General features: G+C 44.3%; 1 pseudogene; it reads left to right on the forward strand.

The window, feature by feature from the left end:
* Positions 1-4,858: 4,858 nt before the first annotated feature.
* The window catches only part of LOC128405990 (rab9 effector protein with kelch motifs-like), a 32,929-nt pseudogene continuing 10,095 nt past the window's right edge, over positions 4,859-27,692 (forward strand).

The following is a 27,692-nucleotide window of genomic DNA, read 5'->3' on the forward strand; positions in this document are numbered from 1 at the left end:
AGACTTCCTTCAGCGATTGTACCAGCCATTCTTTCAAAGCTTTGTAATATCTGGAAGTCAGTCCATCTGGTCCTGGAGATTTTCCCAATTGCATACTTTGAATGGCTCCCTCTATTTCTTGCTCAGTTATTTTCTGGTTCAAAATCACTTTACTTTGTTCCGAGATTTTTTGTAATCCATGTTTTTAAAGAAATTCTTCTATCTCTTTTTCATTCACCGGCCCTTGTGCGTAAAGTCTTCTGAAATAACTCTGAAAACAGTTTCTAATCTCATTTGGTCTGTAAATATTCTTTCCTTCAACCTCTAGGCTTGTAACCATATTTAGTTTTTGTCTCTTCTTCAATTGCCATGCCAGAAGTTTCCCACATTTATCTGCCGATTCAAATGTCCTTTGTCTCATTTGCTTTATTTTCCATTCTATCTCCTGATTCATCAGTTCCATGTACTGCCTCTGATAGAACTTAATTTCTCTCAAGATTTCATGGGACTTTGGCTTTGATCTCAATTTTTTTTCTCCTTCTTTTATTCTTTCCAAGATCTTATCCTTCTTCTCATTCTGTCTCTTCCTTTTTATAGTGTTCTGCTGTATTAAAAATCCTCACATAACGGCTTTACTTGCATCCCAAATTACTCTTTTCTCCACCTCTGTTCTCAGATTTATCTCAAAATAATCTTTCACAGTTTTCTGGGCCTTTTTGTACACCTCTTCATCTCTGAATAGGGAGTCATTCATCCTCCATCTAAAGGAACCAGCTGTTGTTAAGTTCATCTCCATCTTCACGGCATTATGGTCGGAGCAGGTCTTTGGGCAGATTTCCACTTTCTTTATCTTTGGTGCCATCCCACTAGTTACCCAAATTTGGTCAATTCTTGTCCAGGTCATTTTTGCTTCAGAAAAGAAAGTTCCCTCTCTCTCAAGAGGGTTCCTTGTTCTCCAAATATCAATCAAGTCCATGTTATCTGTCATTTCAAAAAAAGTCTTTGGTAGTCTCCCATCCTTGGAAACCACCTGTCTTTGTGCTTTATCCATATTTGTAGAGACCACTCCATTCATATCTCCCATCATAATTACATTGTAATCCAAGTAGTCCATTAATGTCTCATGCAATTTCTTGAAGAACTCTGACTTCCCTTCGTTTGGAGCATAAATCCCTATTATCAATAGTTTTTCTCCTTGGACTTGTATTTCAATTGCCAAATATCTTCCATGTTCATCTTTAAAAATTAACTTAGGGGCCAACTTTTCCTTTGCGTAGATCACCACTCCTCTTTTCTTCACTTTATCTGATGAAATAAATTCCTGTCCTAATCTTTTATTAATAAGTAATTTTCTATGTACCCTAGTCACGTGGGTTTCTTGCAAACAAATCAAGTCCAATTGTTCCCTTTTTAAAATATGAAAAACCTCACGCCTTTTTCTGGGAAGGTTCAGTCCATTACAATTCCAACTTAGAAATTGCAGAGCCATCTTGTTGTTTACTTAGTTATTCCTCCAACTGCTCCAAGCAGTTGTTCTTCCTCTGTCGGTGCTTTGAGCCCAAATGTTAAATTCAAAATGTCTGTTACTTCCTTTGCTTTTGTAGTTTGTTCCACCACTTCCTTCAGGAGGTCCTCCTCGTTTCTTTCCAGAAATTGTTCTTTGTCTTGCACTGTTTTTATTTTAATTTTCTTTCCTTTGTAGCTAAAAGACAGGCCTTGTGGAAACTCCCATCTAAATAATATATTGTTCTTTTTCAGCAGATTAACCAAGTCCTTGTAGTGAGCTCTCACCTCCAAAATGTATTTAGGAATATCTTTGTAAATCTGCACATAAGAATCTTCAATCTCCAAAGTTTTTTGAAATTGTAGGTTTAGTATCTTATCCCTTTCCTCTTTAGATCGTAAAGTTATCAGACAGTCCCTTGGGTTCTTTCTATTTTGTCTCCTGCCCAATCTAAAAGCAGTTACTATCTTGAATTCTCCCTCCTTCAAATTTACCTGCCAAAATTCCTTAAGCTCTTTTGTAAGGAAATCCACCAAATTATCTTTTTCGCTTTCCGGAACCAGTCTCAATCTCAGATTCCTCTCCTTCCTCTGTAGTTCCAGTAGGGACAGGGCCGCCTCATGCTCATCCAGCTTTTTGCAGACTGGTACTAGCTTTTCCTGTGTAGTTTCTGCAGAAATTTTAGCTTCTTCAGCAATCTTTCGAGTTGTAGCATTTTCTTCAATTAATTTATTTATAGTCTCTGTATTAGATGTGACACTTTTGGTGTTCAAATCTAGTTTTGTTGACAGCTCTGTCAGCTGTTTGGAATTTTCTGTGCTCTGCTTAGTCAAAGCTTCTAAGGCTTCATTTATTTTAACTAATGCCTGTGTCACTGGATCCATAGATATAGTTGTCACTTTTTCCTGCCCAGCTGCGCCTGCTGGAACTGAGCCTGATATTGAGCCCCTTTTCTTTTGTGCAATTTTACTTTTAGCTCTTGTTGTTATCTCTTCTACTGGGCCACTCATGTCCCAAGGTCGTTCCCACGGGAATTACTTTTGAATGGAAAACTCCACTGACCTGTTCTTTACAATCTGTTTTGTAACTGTTTCCCCACAGCCCTCTAGAGGGAGCAGTCCAAAGTCCGAAATACAAAGAAACAAGATGTCCCCACAAGAAGAAAGTTAGCAACAAATCTTCAAATATATTTCCGATGATAAAACTGTCAGTTAGTAACTTCAATACAGTCCCAAACTTGTAACAAATAAAGTCCCAACTTTGTAGCAGATAGGCAAAGCCCCAACTTTGTAACAAGTCTCAAATGACAGTTCTCAATCCCGGTGGCTTACTTAGGCAGTCCTTTCCAAGGAATTAAAACGGCAGAAAATTTCCCCTTCTTTACTTCTTTCATGCAGGTTAAACAGGTTAAATCTCCCCCCCCCCCGCTCCTGCCTGCTGAGGGGGAGGTTCAAATTCAATGTCCGGGTTGAACAATTTAAAAATTATTTTCCGTCAAATTGCAGCTTTGTATTTTCGTTGCTTTGGCTGTCATGCAGTCCGGGAAAGGCAGACTTCCTTACTTTTTACCTTTCCCATTTTCGGCCAAATTTTTAAGATTATTTCTAAGTCCCAAGAGCCTTTCAGTCCTACTCATGGGTATTCAAATCAAATTCCAAATTTCAGGAAGGAATCGGCACTCTCCGTCCATGACGACGCGGCTTCACTCCACGGGCTGGGTAGCGACTCTCAGCACCGCGCTCACACCCGATGCCGCTCCGGAGCCTTTAAAAAGGCTCCTTTGCAGTAAGGGGGGGCGCTTAAGGTGCCCACCGAGTCTCCGTGTTCACAGGCTTCCGCGCCTGTGATTTTAGGGGTCCCCGCTTCGCCGTAGCGGTCAGACCCGAACTCGTGAAGTAGTCTCCCTCCGGAGCTCAGAGGGAGACCGCCATTGAACGCTGGCGCCGACCGGAAATCGATGCCCCCTTAATTATCGGCAATGATGGGAAAAGGAATAACATCTTTGGTAGCACACTCATTTTTATCGTAGATATTCTCCCCCAAAAGGACAATTTCAGTCTTCCCCCACTGTCTTGGCTTCTTTGCTCTTTGGGGCTGGGGGGGGGAGAATTTTTTTTCTTTATTCCCCCCCTAAAAACTGTCACGGCTAAAATTGCCGCTGTTTGTTTAATGCTTAAAAAAGCTGGGTCAGCATGAGTCAGCGACCTGCACCGGGTTGTATATATATACAGTGAGAAATGTTTGTTGGTTGGGTTGGTTGGTTGGTTAGTGAAAGCTGGTAGTGTTGGTGTGTACAGTTGGTCAGTCGCTTTTGCACAAAGACTTTTAATAATAAAAGCAGAAAGTACTCTGCAAGGATATTTTTCTCGTGGACTCTTTTATGCTGACAAGGGTCCGAGGACCAGGCTGAGGCAACAAAGGGAGGTCAGGACCCTTTGTTGTTGTTGTTTTTACAAACACTGACAGGTTATGGGCCCAGTGTTTCTGAGCATGTGCAAAGTGCAAAACGACTGACACCATCTGAGGAGGGAGCTGGTGAGTCCTGGTGGTGTATGGAGCCAGTGGCTGTGCGTTGGAGCAGTTGGTGGCAAGCTGTAACTGTCTGCAGCGATGCTGGAGCGGCTAGGATCTAAGGATCAGGAAAGCACTCAGCATCAGCTACTGGAACAGTTTGAACCACTAGAGGACCACAGTAGGCGACTCACAGAACGGCTACACTGGTTGCAGAGCCAGGCGGGACCTGAGGGTCAACAGAGGCAGCAGCTAGAAGCCGGTAAGTGCCAGCCAGGACCATCCAGTTGGACTCTAAAGAGAGAGTCAGGAGAGATTGCTGGAGGCCCCACAGAAGGGGCTCAGCAAGCACCAGCAGAGATGGCAGATTTCCAGTCTTCCCAAGTTGTAAATATTGGGAGAGGCATCCCTTTTGAACTTCTCTCAGAGAGCAACTGGCTGAGTTGGTCAATTAAAATGCAGCAGTTGTTAAGGAGAGATGGACTGTGGGATTGTGTTGAAACTGAGGTTTTGAAACGGGACTCTGCTGAGAAAAAACGGCTGGATGAAAGGGCTCGTGCCCAAATTATGCTGTGTTTGAGCAACTCCCATTTATTGCATGTAGCAAATGCCAGCACAGCGTTTGAGTGCTGGAATTTATTAAGGGCAATGCATGTCAGAGAAACTGCTGGAACTATAATTTCTCTGACCAGAAGGCTGTTCAGGACTGTTATGAAAGAAGGTGAGAATTTGGCAACTCATCTTCAAACGCTGAAATCTCTGTTTCTTCAACTACAGCAGAGAGGTAAGTGTTACGATGAGACTGACCAAACCTACATTATCCTTTCAAGTTTGCCTGAAAGCTGGTTGCCTGTGATTAACAGCATGGAGAGTATGCGTCCCCGAGATCTGACCCTTGAGTATGTGGTTGGAAGATTGACCGAAGAAGCAGAAAGAAGGTCAGATAGACAGGCTGAACTCCAAGAGCGGAGGAGTTACAGCCGAGGGGGCCAGCAGCAGAATCTGCCAATGGAGCAACGCCAAGGTTTGGACTTGGCCATGGCGGTGAGGAGATGCTATAGATGCAACCAACCTGGGCATCTCCAACGTCAATGCAGGGCTAGACTTCCAGGAGACGACGTGGAGCAGAGACAGCAATTGACGCAGAAACGTAAGCAGAAGGGGTTCTCTTCAGGGAAGAAGAACACACGTTCTGCTCAGTTTGTGTCTGCATTTTCTCGAGAGGAGAGAAAGATACCTCGAGGAACATGGTTGCTGGACTCTGGCAGCAGCAGGATTATCTGCAACAGTCGGGAGGACTTTAAGACCCTGGGGAAGCCAGCCAATGGAAAAGACTCAATCTATCTTGCTGATGGTCGTAGAAGCAAGATTGATGGCCAGGGAACATGTTTCCTGCAGTGCTTGAACACTACTCTACCAGAGACTCTGTCAGCAGTTTGGACTATTGTTTACTGTCTGTAAGCTGTTTGATTAATGCAGGGTATAGTGTTAAGTTCACGCAGGATGGTTGTCTGATAAAGAATGGAACTCAGGTATGTGGCCATGCAAATATGCAAAATGGGTTATATGTAATGCAGGACAAGCCTGTTAAAGCAGCCCAGGCAGTTCAGGATAATTTGCCAGTTCATAAGGGGTGTGTACATGAACTGCACAGGAAACTGGGTCACGCAAATTCCGTGTGCTTTCAGAGATGCAAAAGGTGTGCAAAAATCTAAAAGTAAATAGCTGTAACTGTTTCCTAGATTGCAATGTATGTAAAATGGCCAAATCTATGAGGAAGCCTGTGGCTTCTAAAAGTGACAGAGTATCTAAAGAGGTTTTACAACTTGTCCATTGTGACGTGATAGGCCCTTTTCCACAGAAGACTGAAGGGGGCGCCAGATATGCTTTTCTGGTAATAGATGATAAATCACGTTTTAGTTGGTTGTTTTTGTTAAAGCAGAAATCTGAGTGTTTCCCCACATTCAGAGAATGGGTTGCCCAAGCTGAAAAGCTCTTCGCTCGCCCTGTTGTGCAGCTGCAAACAGATAGGGGCGGAGAATTTCTGAACAAACAATTTGGGGCATGGTTGCGACGTAAGGGGATCACTCACCGTTTGACTAACCCTTATAGCCCTGCTGAAAATGGTCTGTGTGAAAGACGTGGGGCTGCAATACAGTCAGTAAAGGACTGTCTGCTAGTGGATGCAGGATTGGGTCACAACCATAGGCTGTGGGGCGAGGCTTTCCTTACAGCAAACTTTTTGATTAATAGAACCTGGTCTAGCTCTATAAAAGATATTCCTTATCGTGTATTGTTTGGGAAAGAACCAGAGTGGACAATGCTCCATAACTGGGGTTCTTGGGCACATATAAATATCCCCGAAGCTCAGCACCAAAAAGGGGGTGCTAGAGTGCAGAGACTGCGGTTTGTGGGATATCAGCCCTATGGCAAAGGATGGCATTTCAGTTTACGCCCAGGACGCGTGGTTCTGTCACGAAGCACAGACTTTGCTGACCAGGACAGATGGACTGCGATCCATGCCAACCCAGATTGCCTACTGCCCCTGCAAGTAAGAGAAGAAGTTTCTTCCCAGCCATTGGCAACACAGGAGCAGGATGAGGAGGAGGCACAGATTTCCCCAAAAGATGTGGCAATAGATAATACTTCTCTAGAGGAAGAGGAAGAAGAGCCAGAGATAAGGGGGGAAGAAGAAGTAGTTGTGCCTAGGCTCTCCCAGCGTTCAAGCAAGGGTGTACCTCCTCAGCGTTTGACCCTAGGAGGAGTGAGAGTATACAATGTGAGTTGTGTGGAACCACAAAGTTATAATGAAGTCTTAGACTTACCCCCAGGGAACGTGCTTTGTGGGAACAAGCTATGAAAGAAGAAATGGACTCTTTTAAACGTAACGAAGTGTTTGAGGTCATAATGCCACCACCTGGTGGCAGAGTGGTATCATGCAAGTGGGTTTATAAAAGGAAAACCATTGCATCTGGGGAACCACATTTTCGAGCCAGATTAGTAGCCAGAGGGTTCACTCAGATTAAAGGGGAGAGTTATGATGAAGTGTTTTCTCCCACTGTAAAGAGTGAAACTTTTCGTTTAATGCTCTCCATTGCTGCTGTAAGACAACTAGTAGTGCACCATTTTGATGTTGATGCTACATATCTGCATGCAAATTTAGACTATGAAGTGTTAATGAGACAACCCCCTGAGTTTGAAGAGGGGAATGGTGCAGTCTGGCGTTTGAAAAAGGCTGTTTATGGTCTCAAAGTGGAAGGTGTTGGAACCAGTGTTTAAATGAAGCCCTTGTAAAACTTGGTTTTAAAAGGAGTGTGGCTGATCCATGCCTGTACACCAAGGGGACAGGCAACAAATATCTAATGTTCTTAGTCTTTGTTGATGATTTGCTTGTAGCAGGAAGTTCCACAGATGAGATCCAGAAGCTCACAAGTCAGCTGGAAAAGAGGTTTAAGCTTAAAGCCTTAGGACCTGTAAGCAATTACTTGGGAGTAGAAGTAAGGCAGGAAGCTGATGGAAGCTTCCTATTGAGCCAGAAAGAGAAAATTCTTCGTTTGATAGAGCAGTTTGGCATGGAAAACTGCAAGCCAGTTCAGACTCCCATGACACCAGATTTCCCAAAGACAGTGTGTGATTATGAATTTGATCAGCCTGAGTTGTATCACTCAAAAATAGGATCACTGTTGTATTTAAGCCAGTGATCAAGGCCAGACATTGCATGTGCTACAAATGTTCTGAGCCAACGTGTATCTAAACCCAGTACTGCCGATTGGTGCGCTTTGAAAAGGCTTATCAGATATCTAAAGGGGACATTAAATGTATGTTTGAAGATATCTAGTACACAAGATGGAAAAAACTAGAAGTATTTGTTGATGCGGACTGGGGAAGCTGTGTAGCTACTAGAAAATCTACAAGTGGAATGGTTATGATGTTTGCCAATTCCATAATTGGATGGAGGTCAAAGAAGCAAGGATTTGTTGCGACCTCATCCTGTGAGGCAGAATATGGGAGCCTGTCGCTAGCATGCAATGAAATCATGTGGTTTATAACAGATACTAAAAGATCTAGATTGTAAAGTAGATTTACCTATCCAAGTGTATGAAGATAGCTAATCGTGCATTGCATTAGTGGGCTCGGAAATAATGAAATCCGCATCAAAACATATTGCTATCCGTCATGCGAATGTTAGAGATTGTGTACAGAATGGGGTAATCAAACTGGAGTATTGTCAGTCACAAGATAATATTGCTGATTTGTTTACCAAGCCTTTGCCAGCAACATGTCATAATGAATTGATGACAAAACTGGGTTTATGTATATAGTGTATGTATGTATTGTATGTATGTATGTATTGTTTCTGTTGAGTTTTTTCGCATTTAAGAAACAGAAGTTTTTTCGCATTTAAGAAAATTGCCGCTGTTTCTTTAATGCTTAAAAAAGCTGGGTCAGCATGAGTCAGCGACCTGCACCGGGTTGTATATATATACCGTGAGAAATGTTTGTTGGTTGGGTTGGTTGGTTGGTTAGTGAAAGCTGGTAGTGTTGGTGTGTACAGTTGGTCAGTCGCTTTTGCACAAAGACTTTTAATAATAAAAGCAGAAAGTACTCTGCAAGGATATTTTTCTCGTGGACTCTTTTATGCTGACAAGGGTCCGAGGACCAGGCTGAGGCAACAAAGGGAGGTTAGGACCCTTTGTTGTTGTTTTTTTGACAAAAACTAGGTGCGCCCTATGGTCCGGTGCGCCCTATGGAGTGAAAAATACGGTAATAATAATAATAATAAATTTTATTTATATCCCGCCCTCCCCAGCCGAAGCCGGGCTCAGGGCGGCTAACAACAATAAAACAGTAACAATAACTTCCCCTTCAGCGTAAAGCTCATCACAATGATAACAAATAAAGGCTTGACATATCTCGCTTTGCATGTCATGAGTCTATCTCATATATTAGTTTCACCTTTTAAGTTGAATTACTGAAATAAATGAACTTTTCCACAATATTCTAATTTTCCAAGTTTCACCTGTAGATGTTAAAAAGCATGGAGGAGAGGATGGAACCCTGAGGCACCCCATAAGTAAGGGCCCAGGGGTCTGAACACTCATCCCCCACCACCACTTTCTGGACATGGCCCAGGAGGAAGGAATGGAACCACTGTATAACAGTGCCCTCAGCTCCCAGCTGCTCTGGACGGTCCAGAAGGATGTTATGGTCGATTGTATCAAAAGCCGCTGAGAGATCCAGCACAACTAGGAAACAGCTCTCACCTTTGTCCCTAGCCCGCCAGAGATCATCAAACAACACGACCAAGGCAGTTTCAGTCCCATGATGAGGCCTGAATCCCAATTGGAAGGGATCCAAATGGTCCGCATCCTCCAGGCGTGCTTGGAGTTGTTCAGCAATCACACGCTCAATCACCTTGCCCAAGAATGGAAGATTTGAGACTGGGCGATAGTTGGCCATACTGTCTGGGTCTAAAGATGTTTTTTTATGACGCGGCTTAATGACCGCCTCTTTCAGCGGGTCTGGGAAGGCTCCCTCACAGAGAGAAGCATTCACCACCCCGCAGAGCCCATCGCCCAGCCCTTCCCAGCTTGCTTTTATTAGCCAGGATGGGCAAGGATCAAGGAGACAGGTGGTTGGTTTCACGCGTCCAAGCAGCCTGTCCACATCCTCGGGGGTAACGGATTGAAATTGATTCCATGCAACTTGACCAGACAGGGCTCTAGCACTCTCCCGCCACAGCCCTGCTTCCAAGGTGGTGTCTACCTCCTTCCGAATCTGAGCGACTTTATCTGCAAAAAACTTTGCAAAATCGTTGCAGGACATCTTGGGGTCTTTACAAGAGTCTCCTGCTACTATTTTCTGTAGATGCAATAGAGGTGGTGAATAAAGTCTTCTTCGCAGTCGCTATCGCCACTTGGTAGGCTCGACATTGAGCTCTAACCCTTGTCTGGTCCGATTCAGAATGAGTTTTCTGCCACTGGCGTTCTAGCCGTCTCAGTGATTGTTTCCTCGCCCTCAGCTCCGAAGAATACCATGGGGCTGTCTGGGCTCCATGCAATTGGAGGGGGCACTTCGGAACCAGACAGTTGATAGTCCTGGTTAACTCTGCATTCCAGCGGGCCACCAGGGAATCAGCTGAAAGGCCATCAACATGGGATAAAGCATCCCTTACCACTCTCTGGAAACCATTTGGATCCATTAAGAGGCGGGGGCGGACCATCCAAATTGGTCCCACCTCCCTGCAGAGGGGAAGGGTCGCAGAGAAGTCCAGTTGCACCAGGAAGTGATCTGACCATGGCACTTCTTTTGTTTCACTTTTACTTAGTGTCAGATCACCCATGTCACTAGAGGTGAACACCAGGTCTAAGGCATGTCCATGACTATGAGTTGGGCCAAACTTATTCAGGGACAGCCCCATAGAGGCCATGCTTTCCACGAAGTCCCAAGCAGCCCCTTGTAAGGTTGTGGTGGCATGGATGTTAAAATCCCCTAGGACAACCAAACTAGGTGTTTCCAGGAGAACATCCACCATGACCTGAAGCAGCTCGGGCAGGGAATCCTTGGTGCAGCGGGGAGGTCAGTACACCAAAAGGAATCCTGTAGTGCTTCCCAGTAGGACGCCTGATGCAAGTTAGTGACTTCCTAAAAATCACTGCAAACCCCCCCCCCCCCCCGTCCACATGACCTGGGTTGCTGTGTGTAAGGGGAACCTGGTGGACAAGCAGCAGCTAGGACAGGCCCATCTGCTTCATCCAACCTAGTCTCTGTTACACATGCCAGGTCAAGTCCTCCATCCACGATCAAGTCATGGATGGCAGTGGGCTTATGAATCATTGACCTAACATTGCATAGCAACACCTTCAGGTCATGTGGGTTTCCCTTGTTGAGCGCAAATATAACATTGAATCACAATGGTACAAAATAACTCAGCAAGCTGACACTTATCAAGAGTTAAACAAAGGTTAGTGTACTAAATATTATTTCCAATTCTAGGTAGTTTGCTATTGGAGAAATACCATATATGATTATAAAAATCTAAAGCAAAAATTATTTTAAAATATGATTTCATTTCTAGATCAGACAGACAAGATTTCTTCTACTATATACCTTTTTCTTTATCATATACACACAAAGCTTCTATTTTTAAACAAGAAATATTTTTGTAACCTAAGGTCTATTATACAAATCCATACAGATGTTCATTTTGTTACAGTTCTGTTAAGTTGTATACAAATTATAAAGATTCCAAGTTTTTTATGTTCCTCCATGAGTCTATTATTTACTATATTGGTGAGTTTTGCCATTACTGCATATTCTGATAGTTTCTCTTTCCATGCATCTATTTCCGGACAAAGGTCAGATTTCCATATGTTAGCCAACACCACTCTGACTGCTGTGGTCATATAACTAAATAGTTCCACTGATGATTTCACAATACAGTAGCTGAAGGAGTCAATTCCAACTGCATAGTTTTGGGGTCCAATGCAATTTTAGGGGTTTTTTTTTACATTTTTTGCATTTCAAAATGAACTTTTCTCCAAAACTTTTTGATCTTTTCACAGGTCCACCATAAATGAAAAAAGGTTCCTTGAGGTCTATGACATTTCCAGCAACGTCCATTCATTTCATTATTCATCTTCTGTATGTCTTTCAAAGTTATATACCATTGAAAGTGTCGAGATCTCCACTCGGCCAAGCTGATAAAGCTCATTTTCCTCCGGCCGAGTCCTTCAGAATCGCCTCCCGATGTGATTAACGACCTGAGCCTTTGATGAGGCCTCAGGCACATTCCCATTCAGCAGAGTTTCCAGCACAGGGAAGTGATGAGATTTATGGCTACATCGCTATGGTTTATTTCTTACTACACAGACAGCAAAGAAATAAGCATCCTCTCTCTATGAAAGCAGAGAGCAACTGAAACAAAGGAACAGGAAACCACTAACTTTAAAAAAGAAAGAAAGAATTATTGTGTTTTGTAAAAAAAATCCAATAAAAGGGGGGAGACAACACCTGTTGTTGTTTAGTCGTTTAGTCGTGTCCGACTCTTCGTGACCCCATGGACCAGAGCACGCCAGGCACTCCTGTCTTCCACTGCCTCCTGCAGTTTGGTCAAACTCATGCTGGTAGCTTCGAAAACACTGTCCAACCATCTCGTCCTCTGTCATACCCTTCTCCTTGTGCCCTCCATCTTTCCCAACATCAGGGTCTTTTCCAGGGAGTCTTTTCTTCTCATGAGGTGGCCAAAGTATTGGAGCCTCAGCTTCACGATCTGTCCTTCCAGTGAGCACTCAGGGCTGATTTCCTTCAGAAAGGATAGGTTTGATCTTCTTGCAGTCCATGGGACTCTCAAGAGTCTCCTCCAGCACCATAATTCAAAAGCATCAATTCTTCGGCGATCAGCCTTCTTTATGGTCCAGCTCTCACTTCCATACATCACTACTGGGAAAACCATAGCTTTTACTATACGGACCTTTGTTGATAAGGTGATATCTCTGCTTTTTAAGATGCTGTCTAGGATTGTCTTTGCTTTTCTCCCAAGAAGCAGGCGTCTTTTAATTTCGTGGCTCCTGTCACCATCTGCAGTGATCATCGAGCCCAAGAAAGTAAAATCTCTCACTGCCTCCATTTCTTCATTTTAAGCTTGAATTTTGCTATAAGAAACTGATGATCTGAGCCACAGTCAGCTCCAGGTCTTGTTTTTGCTGACTGTATAGAGCTTCTCCATCTTTGGCTGCAGAGAATATAATCAATCTGATTTCGATGGTGCCCATCTGGTGATGTCCATGTGTAGAGTCGTCTCTTGCGTTGTTGGAAAAGAGTGTTTGTGATGACCAGCTTGTTCTCTTGGCAGAACTCTATTAGCCTTTGCCCTGCTTCGTTTTGATCTCCAAGGCCAAACTTGCCAGTTGTTCCTTTTATCTCTTGACTCCCTACTTTAGCATTTCAACCCCCTATGATGAGAAGAACATCCTTCTTTGGTGTCATTTCTATAAGGTGTTGTAAGTCTTCATAGAATTGGTCAATTTCAGTTTCTTCAGCACCAGTGGTTGGTCCATAAACTTGGATTACTGTGATGTTAAAAGGTCTGCCTTGGATTCGTATCGAGATCATTCTATCATTTTTGAGATTGCATCCCAGTACAGCTTTCGCCATTCTTTTGTTGACTATGAGGGCCACTCCATTTCTTTTACGGGATTCTTGCCCACAGTAGTAGATATGATGGTCATCCGAACTGAATTCGCCCATTTCCGTCCATTTTAGTTCACTGATGCCCAGGATGTCAATATTTATTCTTGCCATCTTATTTTTGACCACATCCAACTTACCAAGGTTCATGGTTCTTACAATCCAGGTTCCTATGCAATATTTTTCTTTACAGCATTGGACTTCCCTTTCGCTTCCAGGCATTTCCGCAACTGAGCGACCTTTCGGCTTTGGCCCAGCCGCTTCATCAGCTCTGGATCTACTTGTACTTGTCCTCCGCTCTTCCTCAGCAGCATGTTGGACGCCTTCCGACCAGAGGGGCTCATCTTCCAGCGTCATAACTTTTATATGCCTGTTGTCTTTGTCCATGGAGTTTTCTTGGCAGGGATACTGGAGTGGCTTGCCGGTTCCTCCTCCAGGCAGATCACGTTTGGTCAAAACTCTCCACTATGACCTGTCCATCTTGGGTGGCCCTGCACGGCATAGCTCATAGCTTCTCTGAGTTATTCAAGCCCCTTCGCCACGGCAAGGCAGTGATCCATGAAGGGGAGACAACACCTACAATGTTCTAATGCTGCTTTTGACAGGTTTCTATATTAATTGTATTGCCATGTTTATTTTATATCCCATATTTTATTCCAAGCTGCTCAAGGTGCCCCTTATAGTTCTCCTTCCCGCTTTATGCTCAAAACAACCCTGTGAGGTAGGTTAGGCTGAGAGTGAAGTGGCTGACTGTAGGACACCCAGTGAGCTTCATGGCTATTGCAGATTTGAAATTTGGTTTCCCAGACCCCTAGTTCAACACTCTAACCACAACACCACACTTTCATTTAGAATTGTAGTGTGGGGTATGGATTTTGTTTATCACTGTAGGGGGTGGCAGCTCTGGTAACTTATTTATTGGCAGTATTACCTTATGATTGTGTTGTGACTCTTTCTTTTGAAATATGCAAACCTCAGTAAAGAACTAATTTTTTAAAATGTTGTGCACATCAACCTCCCCCGACCCTGGTGCCCTCCAGATGATTTAAAGAACAATTCTCGTTATCCTGAAAAGAACATGACTGTACACCAGGTTGCAGAAATCTGGTGTACCAGGGGGTGAGGATGCTATCCTGTATACTACTGTGTATTATTTATTCATTTGCCTATTATATTTATATCCCAGCTTTCTCTCAAGTTGGGATTCAACATTTTGAAGCAGCATTATAAAATACAAAGTCATAAAAACAAACTAGTTAGGAACAATAGTTTACAATACATCAGAACACATTTGGAACCAGTAATTGAAATCCTGTTTGTCTTGACAGCAGCCCAGTGGTCAGCATTGCCTGTACCTTAAGTTCCCAAAGGCCTGTCTGAACAGGAAGGCCTTAGCCTGCTGGTGGAAGGATAACAAGGAGGGGGCTCATATAACCTCTCTTGGGAGGGAATCCTATCTAGGGGAGCAGCCACAGAAGGGGCTCTCTCTCCTGTCACCACCTAATGGGCTTCTGGTGTTGATGGGACAGAGAAGACAGTCTTTGCCAAGAAGGTGCATTTCAGATCTTTTGGATGACAACGACCATGTTGGCTGGAGCTGATGGGAGTTGTAGTCCCAAATACCTGGAGGGCATCCATTTGGCTAAAGCTGCATAGCATCTTCTAGTATGTGACCTCATGTAGGTAAAACAGCACCACCTACCCACAACAGGCTTGGAAGAGCTTGAAGTTTTTCAAAAGTTTAAAACTAACTTTTTTGGGGGGGGGGAAGTGATTGGACCCAGAGAGGGCAAAACAGCTCACTTAGGGTGAAATGTACACACTGAGCAAGGAATAATGACTGGCTTCTTTTTTTTAAATAAATATTTATTAAAATTTTCCGTTTTATACAAACAAAAAGAAGAAGAAGGAAAAAAAAGCACAAAGAAAAAAGACAATATTAAAAACACATAATTTTCAAAACCTGATTTCCAAACCATCGTCCCTTGACTTCCTCATACCTCCCCTTCTTGTTTTCTAGTTCAAATTATTTATCCAGCAAATCCTAATCTCCTAACTTCGCAATTAATTAACACCTTATTTTCTATTCAGCTTCTTAAATTATTATAACTTAAACCTTATTGAAACAAGAGAAAAAAGAAAAACATTTCTTCCATATTCTTTTACCATAGCAGCTAGAAACCATTAGTTTCAATCCAACTCCCTTCAAGATTCAGTAATGTTACAGTATTTCTTTAAATAGTCCTTAAATTTCTTCCAATCTTCTTCTGCCGACTCTTCTCCCTGGTCGCGGATTCTGCCAGTCATTTCTGCCAATCCCATACAATCAGCTTCGTCTGCCATTCTTCCAGAGTGGGTAGGTCTTGCGTCTTCCAGTGCTTTGCTATAAGTATTCTTGCTGCTGTTGTTGCATACATAAAAAAAGTTCTATCCTTCTTTGGCACCAATTGGCCGACTATGCCCAAGAGGAAGGCCTCTGGTTTCTTCAGGAAGGTATATTTAAATAGCTTTTTCATTTCATTATAAATCATCTCCCAGAAAGCCTTAATCTTTGGGCACGTCCACCAAAGGTGAAAGAATGTACCTTCATTTTCTTTACATTTCCAACATTTATTATCGGGCAAATGATAAATTTTAGCAAGCTTGACTGGTGTCATGTACCACCCGGAATAATGACTGGCTTCTGAGAAGCAGGGAGGAGAAAATTTGGTGGTGGAAGGCAGTATCCTGGAAGAGAGGCTGTCTGGCAGAGTCCATACTGCAGCAGTTTGTTTCACTCTTGTATAAATAATAAGATTGGGGTATTCACAGTATTTTGCACATACACCCTCAATAATCCATAGAACAGCCCAGCAAGGTTACCCAGCCTTGTTTTATCCCCATGTTGTAGATGGAGAGGCTGAGAGTGACTTCCCTGAGACTCTCTGACTGAGTTCATAGCCCAGGGTTACCCTGGTTCCCGGCTCATCCTAGTAGCTGCTACAGCATTTATGCATGTTTGTTCAGTGGTGTTTACTCCTGGGTAAGTGTAGTGGAAATGCGGAATACAATTGTATTTTGAGGAGTTAGGTGGCCTTTCCCTTTCCCTTTAACACCCCCAGTTTGAGGTCTGCTGGATTCTTGTGTTTCACACACCTGTCGGGAGTTTATTGGGTTCTTCTGTGTTGCAAGTGCTGGCTGGATGCCCAGCTGCAGGTAGTGGGAGACTCTCAGCCGCTTTGTATTAGTTCCATCTCAGGGTCCTGGGCTAATCATGAGTAATGCCAGGTGCACTTGATTACATCAAGGCAGGCTATAAAAGCCATAGGTGGGAGGGGACCAGAGAGCTTCTGCCCAGATCAAAGGACCTGATGCTGGGAGACCGACGGTCGGGGTCTTTCTCCTGCTGCTCTACCTGGGGCTCTGGGCAGCTGAAGGGGAGATTGGGTATGTTTTATGTTATGCTTTGCATGCCTGCTGTTTATTAGTTAATAAAACTGTTTTGGTTCCCCTTCCACCTCCTCATTCCTTTTGTCCTCATAACCTTGGAAAGAACTCTGAGAATAATTTATTGTTCAGAGAGATAAGGTCCGGCGTACTTCTGTTGCGCAGCACACATTCCAAAAGCTCTGAGCAAAAGCAGAGTCTAGCAGCAGTCAGAAATAAAGCCTTCTGTCCTCTGTGCATCAATGTGCATAAATCAGGCTCTCACGCAGAGTTACTAAAACTAAAAGCACTTTATTTACAGCATAAACTATCCATTATCCAGCAGAGTACAGAACATCGTACAAACGTGTCTGCCCCGGAGGAAAACGAAAGCAGAACAGAACAAAGAACTGAGACTCTTGGAAGTGACGCAGAGTCTCTCCGTCCCACAGTAGGCAGGACGCACACTCTGAGCTGTTTAACCCTGTAAGCTCAGGTTCTCCTCACACCCCCTCTTCGTCCTGCACTACTGGGAGCAAGCAAGTATCACCACTTATCCCAACTCCAAACCACCACAGAACTCCCCATGACGCTGGAAGCTCAATGGTTTAGTGAAACCATCAGCCAAGTTATCGTGGCTGGCACAATATTTGAGCCCTATCAAACCTGACTGGACACTTTGACACACATTCTGGAAACGTATGTCTAGATGCTTGGTTCTGGCCTTAAACTGTCCAGATTCTGCTAGCTTCAGACAGGGTTGATTGTCTCCTCAAACAGTGATGGGCAAGCTACAATCCCCACAGATCTCTTGCACCAAGCATCTATAGAACTCCAGTTCCCGGCACAAATCTGACAGTGCACTGAACTCAGCCTCAGTAGAGGATAGCACAGTGAGACTTTGCTTCCGGGACTTCCACCCAATAAGAGATTTCCCGAACTTTATTACTATCCCAGATACGGACTTCCTGTCATCCAGATCCGCCCAGTCTCTGTCTGCCCAGCATGTCAGCTTCGTCTCACCTGCAGCTGACAGTTTGAGACTGAAGTCCTTGGTATCCTGCAGGTAATGCAGTACCCGCTTGATACCATGCCAGGCACTTAAACTGGGTTTTGTAGCTTCCCTACTGGGCAAATTGGTAGCAAAAGCAACGTCCGGTCTGCTCCATTGGGACAGATACAACAGACTACCCAGAGCTGACTGAAAGAGCTCAGCGTTCTCGAACTCAGCGCGTTCTGCTTGCTGACTGTCTTTCACGTAGCTCGTCTCCATGGGTGTCCTAACCCCTGCATAATCAGACATTCTGAACTTCTCAAGCAACTGCTCAATCTTGTCTTTCTGACTGAGCAAGAAGTTACCATCCTCAGTTCTAGCTATCTCCACACCCAGGTAGATCTTTACTGCACCCAGGTTCTTGAGCTGAAACCGCTTCCCAAGCTCTTTGGCAAACTTCTGTACCTGTTTGTCTGCCCTTGCAGTGTAAATTATGTCATCAGCGAAGATTAACATCATTTCCTGTGACTCTCCTGACCCTTTAAGGTACAGGCAACTGTCAGCAAGACTCTTCTTGAAACCTAGCTTCTCTAATTCTAAGCAGAATTCTGGACTGATCCCCTGATGGATAGGCAAATCTCCACCCCTTGGTCCCTGGCTCATACCCACAGAAAATCATCTTTTGGGACCTAGGGCCACCCTTTCTGCATTTGGCCTTTGGTATAAGGACCCAAGCCTCACAGCCAAAAAACCCCTTGCTCTTCTGGACCAGATTTCCCAGTTCTGGCCAGTGAGCTTCTCAAACAGGACATCAAAAGATTCCTGGAGCTCTGCCATCTCCTCCCCCAGTCCTCACTTGGGGCTCAGAAGTACTCAGGAGTACCAGCCGTCTTCTGAGGAGAGGCTTCCAGCAACTCTTTGCAGCACACAGCTTGCAGCCAGCGAGACTCCCTGCTTCCCTCCAGGCAGGGTCTGAGAGCTGTGCTTTCTTCTTCAGCAGCCAGCAGCTTTTCAGCACACAGCACATAAAAGCAGGCTTTCTCTGACAGCGTAAAAGCTTCGGCTTCCATAACCTCTGAGAATAATTTATTGCTCAGAGAGATAAGATCCGGTGTGCTTCTGTTGCGCAGCACACATTCCAAAAGCTCTGAGCAAAAGCAGAGTCTCACAGCGGTCAAAAATAAAGCCTTCTGTTTTCTGTGCGTTGATATGCATAAATCAGGCTGTCACGCAGAGTTACTGACCGACTCTGGGGTTGCAGTGCTCATCTCGCTTTATTGGCCGAGGGAGCATGACTAAGACGCTTCTGGCGAACCAGAGCAGAGCACGGAAAAGCCGTTTACCTTCCCGCCAGAGAGATACCTATTTATCTACTTGCTCTTTGACGTGCTTTCGAACTGCTAGGTTGGCAGGAATTTACAGCGTAAACTATCCATTGTCCAGCAGAGTATGGAACATTGTACAAACGTGTCTGCCCTGGACGAAAACGAAAACAGAACAGAACAAAGAACTGAGACTCTCGGAAGTGACGCAGAGTCTCTCCGCCCCACAGTAGGCTGTTTAATCCTGTAAGCTCAGGTTCTCCTCACAAGAACTGCTGTATTTGGCAGCACAGTAAGTGTGCATAGATAGCATTGCAGGCTTAAAGAGACACGCTCCATCTTCTGCTCCACATGGAACAGCAGCCTTGCTGAGATCCGTTTTGCTTATTTCTCCATGCCAGGTATGCCCTTCTCCCACCTGGGGACAGTCCCTGTGCCCATGTGGGGCAAAACTCCTTGTACCTAACTCCTGCAGAGCCAGGCAGCAGGAAAGGGAAAGTCATCTGTTGCGTTCTGAAGGTGAAGGAAGGACTGGACCCTGATTAATAAAATAGACACGAGGCTTGACCAGAAAGACTCTGGGAGAAAAGTGTGCAATGCCACTCCCTGGCCCAGGCCGTTTTTATTCACAAAAGAACTTTAACACAGCGTTTGTAACAACCAATCAGATTTCCTCTGAGCATTTCAAAAAATCCCATGTGGGGACAAAGTGAGATCAGAGGAAGCCTCTTAACTACAAAGAACTATTTACTATTTGATCATGCATACATGTTTAGGTTAAATAAAACAGGAACCAAAGAGGAATGCATTTAGCAAACCCTGGAGATCATAAACCTATAGGAAAGGAAATACAGGCATTTTACCACCTCCATGTAACCTCTGTTCCTGGCCCTAAAAGCTACCTAAAGATTACCAAAAGCTACATCAAAGCTACCTCCTTATCTTTATGTACTCAGGATGCCTGGTGAACAACTAGTCTGTGCTATGTGACTACCAGGCATAGAGAAAATGGGCAGAGGTGCGGAGGCTTGTGGGATTGATCAGAAATCATGTCAAATGACTCAAGCCCAGTCACGGGGATTTGAACCGCTGACCTTCTGATGTGCAAGTACTAGGCTCTGTAGTTTAACCCACAACACCACCCACGTCCCTTACCTGACAGCAATTGCAGAGAGTGCTGCTGCTTTTAGGTCCTGCTTGTGGGCTTTGCATTGGGGCATCTGGCTGGCCTCTGAGCAGGGGCAGACTTTGGTAATCTTTGGTAAACTGGTGCACTGAGTTATGACAAAATTTGGCACACTGAAATGGACCATCTCAATTTTGCTCTCCCTCTTTTGGCGCCCTATGTATGGGAAGCACCCACACTGCCCGAAATCAGGCGCTGCTGTGAGAACAGGATGCTGGACTAGATGAGCCCCCTTTGGCTTGATCCCACTACCAGGCTCTTACGTGTCTTTCTGGCTCCCAGATGCACACTGTTGGACGGCACCTGCCTGGCGGGGTCTCTTGCGGTATGAGCATGCCACCTTCATTCCCACAAGCTCGCCCACGAGCCTCTGGGTGTTTGGAGGAGCCAGTGAAACTGGGAACAGTATGTTGAGTTTCTGTTAATTGGTTCTCATGGGAAACTTACAGATTCTGGCTTCACACAATTAACTCAAGGCCGTGTCAATTTACTCTTGGCAGAAAGCCAAGGTCAGCTTGACCTAGAAACTACTTACTCTGATTGGTTAACGACCAGCACTCAACTCTGTTATCTAGGGATTGCTAGGACAGTGTGATGTTTTGTGGTGTGTGTTAGGAGTAGGAGTGCTGTGTATGGTTGAGAGAGAGAGAAAGAAAGGATTTATTTTGCTTTGTTTTGTATGCAGAAACTCTGCTGGTTTTATTTTTCCTTTAATAAATCCTGTAAATAGTTATTCTGAGTCTAGCTGACTAGTCATTTCCACCTCAACTAGCTTCTTTGCTGTGCAGGAAAACTCTGCTACGTTTGGGCTAAAGCCATTAGAGCTATGCCTGACACTTCAAAGTTCCATGAGGTTATGGGTATTGTGCTGCCAGCCTGAGTTGCGGTGGTGTCAGCATCAACGGTGTTGGTTCCAGTAGTTCCAGGAGTTGTTGTTCCTGTTGGTGCAGCAGATGGACACTGGCTGGTTCCTGACTGTTGTGAGCTGGTGACGCAGTGGACACAAGGACAACAGCTGCAGCGTGTGAGTGCTGGGTGCTGTGGTTCCTGTTTTCTCTCTCGGTGGTTGTGAGTAGCTGGTTCCGGGTTCCAGGGACATCGCTCTCAAGATGGCCTCACAACCAGTTCAGATGGCTTTTGAGCGTCTGAATGACTCCAATTACTTGCTGTGGTCGGAACGCATGCAGGCAGTGCTGCAGAGGGATCGTCTCTGGCAAGTGGTGAGTAAGTTTCCTGTGAAGCCTGATGATGAAGACCTCGATAAAGACCAAAGAGCAAGGGCCACAATTGTCTTGGGGCTGGAAGATTCCCAGTTGCCGTATGTGAGGGGAATCAAGTCAGCTAGAGGTGTGTGGCAAGCACTTAAAGAACTCCATGTGCGTGAGACAGCGGTTTCCAAGCTGTTCATTCGCAAGGCATTGTACAAGGCAATGTTACAGCCTGGGGTTACAATGCAGGAACACCTACACAGTTTACAGTTAAAGTTTGCTGCGCTACAGGAAAGAGACTGTGCATTAGACCAGCAGGAGAAGGTGGCTATTATTTTGAGTTCTCTCCCGGAAAGCTGGGATAATTTAGTTTTGTCTCTAGAAGGCATACAGGAGCGTGATTTATCAATCAGTTACGTTACTGGGCGTTTGATTGAAGAATGGCAGAAGAGGCAAGAAAGGTCGTTTGCTGCAGAGGCTTCTACAGGCGGGCGGTTTGGAAGGAGTTCTCATGCCGTGCCAGGGGTGAAGCAAGAGCAGTGTGCCGGTGAGGAGTCTGCGTTTGCTGTTAGGCGTTGTTTCCGATGTGGGTCTTCAGCGCATCTAAAACGACAATGTCCTGAGTTGGTCAAGTCTCAGCTGCCGGTGCAGGAGCAGAGACGAGATCTGCAGCAGCAGCAGCAGCAGCAGCAGCGGAAAAAGAAATTCTTCAAACGAAAACAGTCGGCTCAGCTGGTGACCGCCGAGGTCAAGATTGCTGATGAGAAACAAGCTGTCTGGGTGGTCGATTCGGGAGCGTCTCGGCACATCGTAAATTCAGATGAATTGTTTGTTTCCAAGAACTCAGCACAGCGCAGCCAGGTGGCTTTAGCAGACGGAAGTACTTCCGAAGTGATTTCGGGGGGTGCAGTTTTTGTTCCTTGTCTTCGTGAATGCCTGCAAAATGTACTTTATGTGCCTTCATTAAGGAGCAATCTGATGTCTGTAGATTGTTTGCTAAAAGCTGGGTTTAAAGTGTATTTTGAAGGAGATAGCTGCATTATTAAGAAGGCTGGTGAGATTTTAGGCACTGCTAAGTCAGAGGGAGGCTTGTTTTGGCTTAAGGCAGGATCTCAAGTTGCAGCAGTAGTCAGTAAATCTCAGCCTGCAGTGAATAACAAAGCTATACATGACAACTGTGTGCACTTATTGCATAGGAAAATGGGGCATGCTTGCTGGAAAAGTGTACTAAAAATGTCTGAATTGGCTGATGGGGGTAATTTAAAGAGTTGTAATAAGTACCTTGATTGTAACGTTTGTAAAAAGGTTAAAACCCACAGAGTCTCTTACCCCAGAAGTGACAGAGTTAGTGAGTCACCGCTACAGCTGGTTCACATGGACGTAATTGGTCCATTTGCTGTAAGCAGGGGTGGATCGCGTTTTTCATTAACAATTGTGGATGACGCCACGCGTTATTCTTGGGTTTTTCCCATGAAGAATAAGGGTGACGTGTTCACTAAGTTTAAAGGCTGGGTGGCATCTGTGGAAAGATTTCTGTCCATTAAACTCAGAAGGATTCAGACGGACAGAGGTGGCGAATTTATGTCAAATGCTTTTAGAGATTGGTTACAAAAGCGTGGCATTGGGCATAGAAAAACGAACGCTTTTTCCCCAGAGGAGAATGGCGTTGCAGAGCGAAAAAACAGATCTTTACAAGACATGATGTTTGCCATGCTTGATGATGCTGATTTGCCCATGTCTTATTGGGGGGAGAGCATGCTCACCGCGTGTTATCTCCAAAATAGGCTCTTTCATCAAACAATAGGTACAACCCCGTACTTTAAATTGTTTCAGAAAAAACCCAAAATTGACCATTTGCATGTGTTTGGATCAAAAGCCTGGGTGTTAATTCCAAAACAAATGAGGAAGAAGGGAGATCCTAAGACCAAACAGTTAGTGTTTGTGGGTTACCAGGAGCTGGGAAAAGGTTTCCGCTTTGCTGAAGGGACAAATGGCATTGTGATCTCCAGGAATGCCAGTTTTTGTGAACATAGTGGCTGGGAGAGACTACATGCCAATACTGAGGTTTGGTTTGAACCTTCCCAGGAGCTTCATGACTCTGAAGGTAAACATAGAGAATCAGAGTCTGAGGGGGAGGAAAGTTCAGATAAGAGTTCTCAAGAAAGTGGAGTTGCCCAAAGACCAGTTGTTAAGCAACAAAAGAGAGGTCATAGTTCTGAGGAGGAAAGTGGGTCAGAAGAAAAATTTTCTCCCAGAAGATCTAAAAGACAAAACAAAGGAGTGCCTCCAGTGCGTTTTTCTCCAGATACTGCAAATGTGTTTAGTGTAATTGCAGAGCCCAAGAGTTTTCAGGAGGTGTTAAAGTTACCAAAAGAGGAGGCAGAGCTCTGGAAACAGGCAATGGAGGAAGAGATGTCCTCTCTGAATGAGCACAAGGTCTTTACACCAGTAGCAGCGCCTGAGGGGGCAAAGACTTAGGCCCGGTTAGGACATATCTAGGGTTGGAAGTGTGCTGGGCCCAAGATGGCAGCTGCCTAATTAGTCAGCAGAACAAAGTTAAACAACTACTGACTACATACAGGATGCAGGATTGCAAAGGGGCAGTGGTGCCTATGGATCCAGGTTTCATAAAAACACTTCATACAGATGAGAGTCCTGAATTTGAACATCCTGATGTATATCATTCTGTAATTGGAAGTTTATTGTATCTAGCACAATGGTCCAGACCTGATATTAGCTATGCAGTAGGCATATTAAGTAGATTGGTCTCAAAACCCACACTAAATGCCTGGAAAGGGGTAAAACAAGTTCTGAGATACCTCAAACAGACAATTGGCTATATGTTACAATTAAATTCTTCAGAGGATGAAATGTTGAGTTGCTACTGTGATAGTGACTGGGGAAATTTGCCGGATAGAAAATCTGTCACAGGACTGGTCATAATGGTCGGTGGAGCTTTAATCAGCTGGCGGTCACGCAAGCAAGACGTTGTAAGTGTGTCATCAACGGAATCAGAGTACGCCGCGTTGAGTGAATTGTGCAACGAGGTGATTTATTTCAAGCATTTGTTAGCAGATTTAAATGTAAATTGTGGAGAACCAGTACAAGTTTACATTGATAATCAGGCTTGTATAACCTTAAGTAAAACAGAGGGTTTCAAATCACGTTCCAAACATATCTCTGTAAAATACCACAATGTGCGTTGCTGTGTACAAGACAATGTAATCACCTGTACTTATGTATCAAGTGAAGAAAATGTAGCAGATGTGTTAACTAAACCATTGGCAAAGGTAAAGAACAAACGAATGTGCAAGGGTTTAGGTTTGCTGGAAAAATAATCTCCTACATAGGTGTATTTGATGTTAATTGTCCAGCAGAATCTGTGAGGGGGTGTTGAGTTTCTGTTAATTGGTTCTCATGGGAAACTTACAGATTCTGGCTTCACACAATTAACTCAAGGCCGTGTCAATTTACTCTTGGCAGAAAGCCAAGGTCAGCTTGACCTAGAAACTACTTACTCTGATTGGTTAACGACCAGCACTCAACTCTGTTATCTAGGGATTGCTAGGACAGTGTGATGTTTTGTGGTGTGTGTTAGGAGTAGGAGTGCTGTGTATGGTTGAGAGAGAGAGAAAGAAAGGATTTATTTTGCTTTGTTTTGTATGCAGAAACTCTGCTGGTTTTATTTTTCCTTTAATAAATCCTGTAAATAGTTATTCTGAGTCTAGCTGACTAGTCATTTCCACCTCAACTAGCTTCTTTGCTGTGCAGGAAAACTCTGCTACGTTTGGGCTAAAGCCATTAGAGCTATGCCTGACACTTCAAAGTTCCATGACAGTAATTGTGTGCAAGTTCTGGACCTCCGTATCAGTTATTTCCGTTTCATTTTATTACTTCTTGGAGTATTTTTGAAAAAAGATTTCAAACATGCAGCTGTCCAATTTCTAAATTTATTCATATCCAATATTTGCATCCCACTATCCCACCAAGGAGCTCAGAGCAGCAAATATAGCTCTCCTGAGAATAGTTTTTTTATATATGATATTTATTCAAAGTTTCATCAATACATAAAAAATCCCCAACCCTAACCCAAAAAAGAAAAAAGAAAAAAAGAAAAAATACAAATTTCAGATTACAGTTTTTCATTTGCTTAATTCTTGAACCTCCTCACACCTCCCTTTTTGTATTCTAGTTTAGTTCGTTATTTCAGCAAATTCTTCCCATATTTCTCAATTTTAGTTTAAATAACTAATCTTCACAATCTATCTTATTTATTAATCAACATAACCTTTCCCTCTTTTAATATAGTCTGTTATTCAATTTGCCTTAATCTCTTTAACCTTATCTTATCTTAAAAATCTTATAATTTCAAAATCACATCACATTCATACATTTCTCCTTAAAATCATTTCTACTAAAGCCAATTTAGTTCCTTTCCAGCATATTCCCTCAAATTTCAATAATATTACACTAATTCCAAAATTAACATAAAAATTTCCTGTGCTGGTCCCGGGGGGAAGGTTACTGTTACCGTAGTCGAAGTTCAGTCCTGAGTCACTAGCCTGGAAATAGTTCACAAGGTGTGAGGCGAGGTCTGAAGCAGGGCGCCGGGCGGGGACAGGAACACTCGAAGATCAGAAGCAGGAAGCCGGGCGGGGAACAGGAACGCTGGAAGGTCAGAAGCAGGAAGCCGGGCGGGGAACAGGAACACTGGAGGAACAGGACTGGATGCTGGCCGAAACAGCTCTTCAATGACGACGTTGCTCCCGCAACCTGGGACCGGGCTGACTGGCCTTTATCTTCTCTGAGGCCAGGGGCGGTCCCGGCCCCCAGGAGCCCCGCCTCTCCTGGCCTTAAGGCGAGCACTCCTCCTGGGAGAAACCAGTTCCCTTCGCCTCTCTGCCCTAAGCCTCTGCAGTTCAGGAGAGGCTGAAGGGTTACTGGGCCCAGGGGGAGACTCATCTGTAGGCACTGAGTCCTCAACCACCTCTGGAACCAGAATGGATTCACCTGGTGCCTGCTCCTGAGGATCCGGCACAGGTGCAGGCTCCTCAGCATCAAGGCCCTGCCCCAGTTCAGCCGGCCCTGGAGGCGGGGACTCCTGTGCAGGCTGGGATTCCTCCAATTCACTCTCTGAATCGGATTCCCAGGCCATCACATTTCCCTTCATATCTCTAATTTTCATCCATCGTCCCTTCTTCCTGGTTTCGGGTCATATCAGTCCTTTCTGTCTATTACATAGTCCATCAATCTGGTGTTCTAATGTCCGAGGCCCTTAAATCTCTTCTAGGCCCCTTCTGCAAAAATTTTTGTTCTTCTTTGTGCTTATGCAGTTCTTTGTCTATTGTTGGTTTCTGGGGGAGTGGGTCTCCGGAGGGTTCCATCCAATAATGATTTCCATTTTCCTTCATCCGATTGTCCCCCTTCCCCCCAGTCCCACTCCCAATCTTCATCTTTGTAGTCCAAAAAGTATTTATCCAGAAGATAGTTGTTCACCTGTTTCACAGTCCCACTAGAGTTCAAAGCTTCCTTGACTTCAAATACTTCCCAGCACTCTCCAAGTTCAATCTTCCAACGCAGTAGCTTTTGTTCCTGCAAAACTTTGGATCTTTCGATTTGTGTTGTATGGGAAATAGCTACTGCCTCTTCCTTCTCCATCTGCCCTTGGACTTGCCTTGTCAAACCAGATTCCTGAGTTGATCGCTGTGTAGCTTCTTTATCCTTGTTCCCTGTTAAATCATATTCACTGGCCACAGCACTCATGAAATCCAATCTTTCATTCATCAAGCTCATTTTCTCGTACAGCTGCTCCAGCAAAGCATTAGTCCTGCCAAGGGCAGACACCAGACCTTCCTGCCAACACATTTCTGTTCAAGAACAAGGTCAAACGGATGTTCCCACGATCTAAATCTCACATATGTAAGCTGCGACCGCAAACTGACAGGCTCCCTCTAGGGGACACAATTTCTATTTGTATCCATTTTGTTAAAAAAGTATCCAACAAAGGAAATTACTTTCGATTTCAAGTCCTTTCAATTTCAAATACTTTGTTTCCTTAAAGAGCAAAAATGCAGAAGGTAGCGTTGAAGTTAATTTGTTTCTCTCTTTTTTTTTTTTTTTTTGACTATCTGTCAAATTACTCCACTTTCAATCAATGGACATCTCAAGCAGTTTCTGTCCCGACACCCCGTCCCCAGGTTTGGGACGGTGGAAACTTATATTCCTTTTCTCACTTCCTGCAGGATTAAACAGTCAAATCCCCCCCCCTTTTCTCCTGCTTCCAAGGGGGTTTTGTTGGTTATGGGTGCAGGAAATTTCCAACTTTAAAAGAGCTTTTCAGGCTATTAGGTTGCAAGATCTTTGCTTCAATCTGTATACAAGAACGGGAGGCGGA

Source organism: Podarcis raffonei, chromosome W, assembly GCF_027172205.1.
Source record: "Podarcis raffonei isolate rPodRaf1 chromosome W, rPodRaf1.pri, whole genome shotgun sequence".
In the NCBI taxonomy this organism is placed as follows: domain Eukaryota; kingdom Metazoa; phylum Chordata; class Lepidosauria; order Squamata; family Lacertidae; genus Podarcis; species Podarcis raffonei.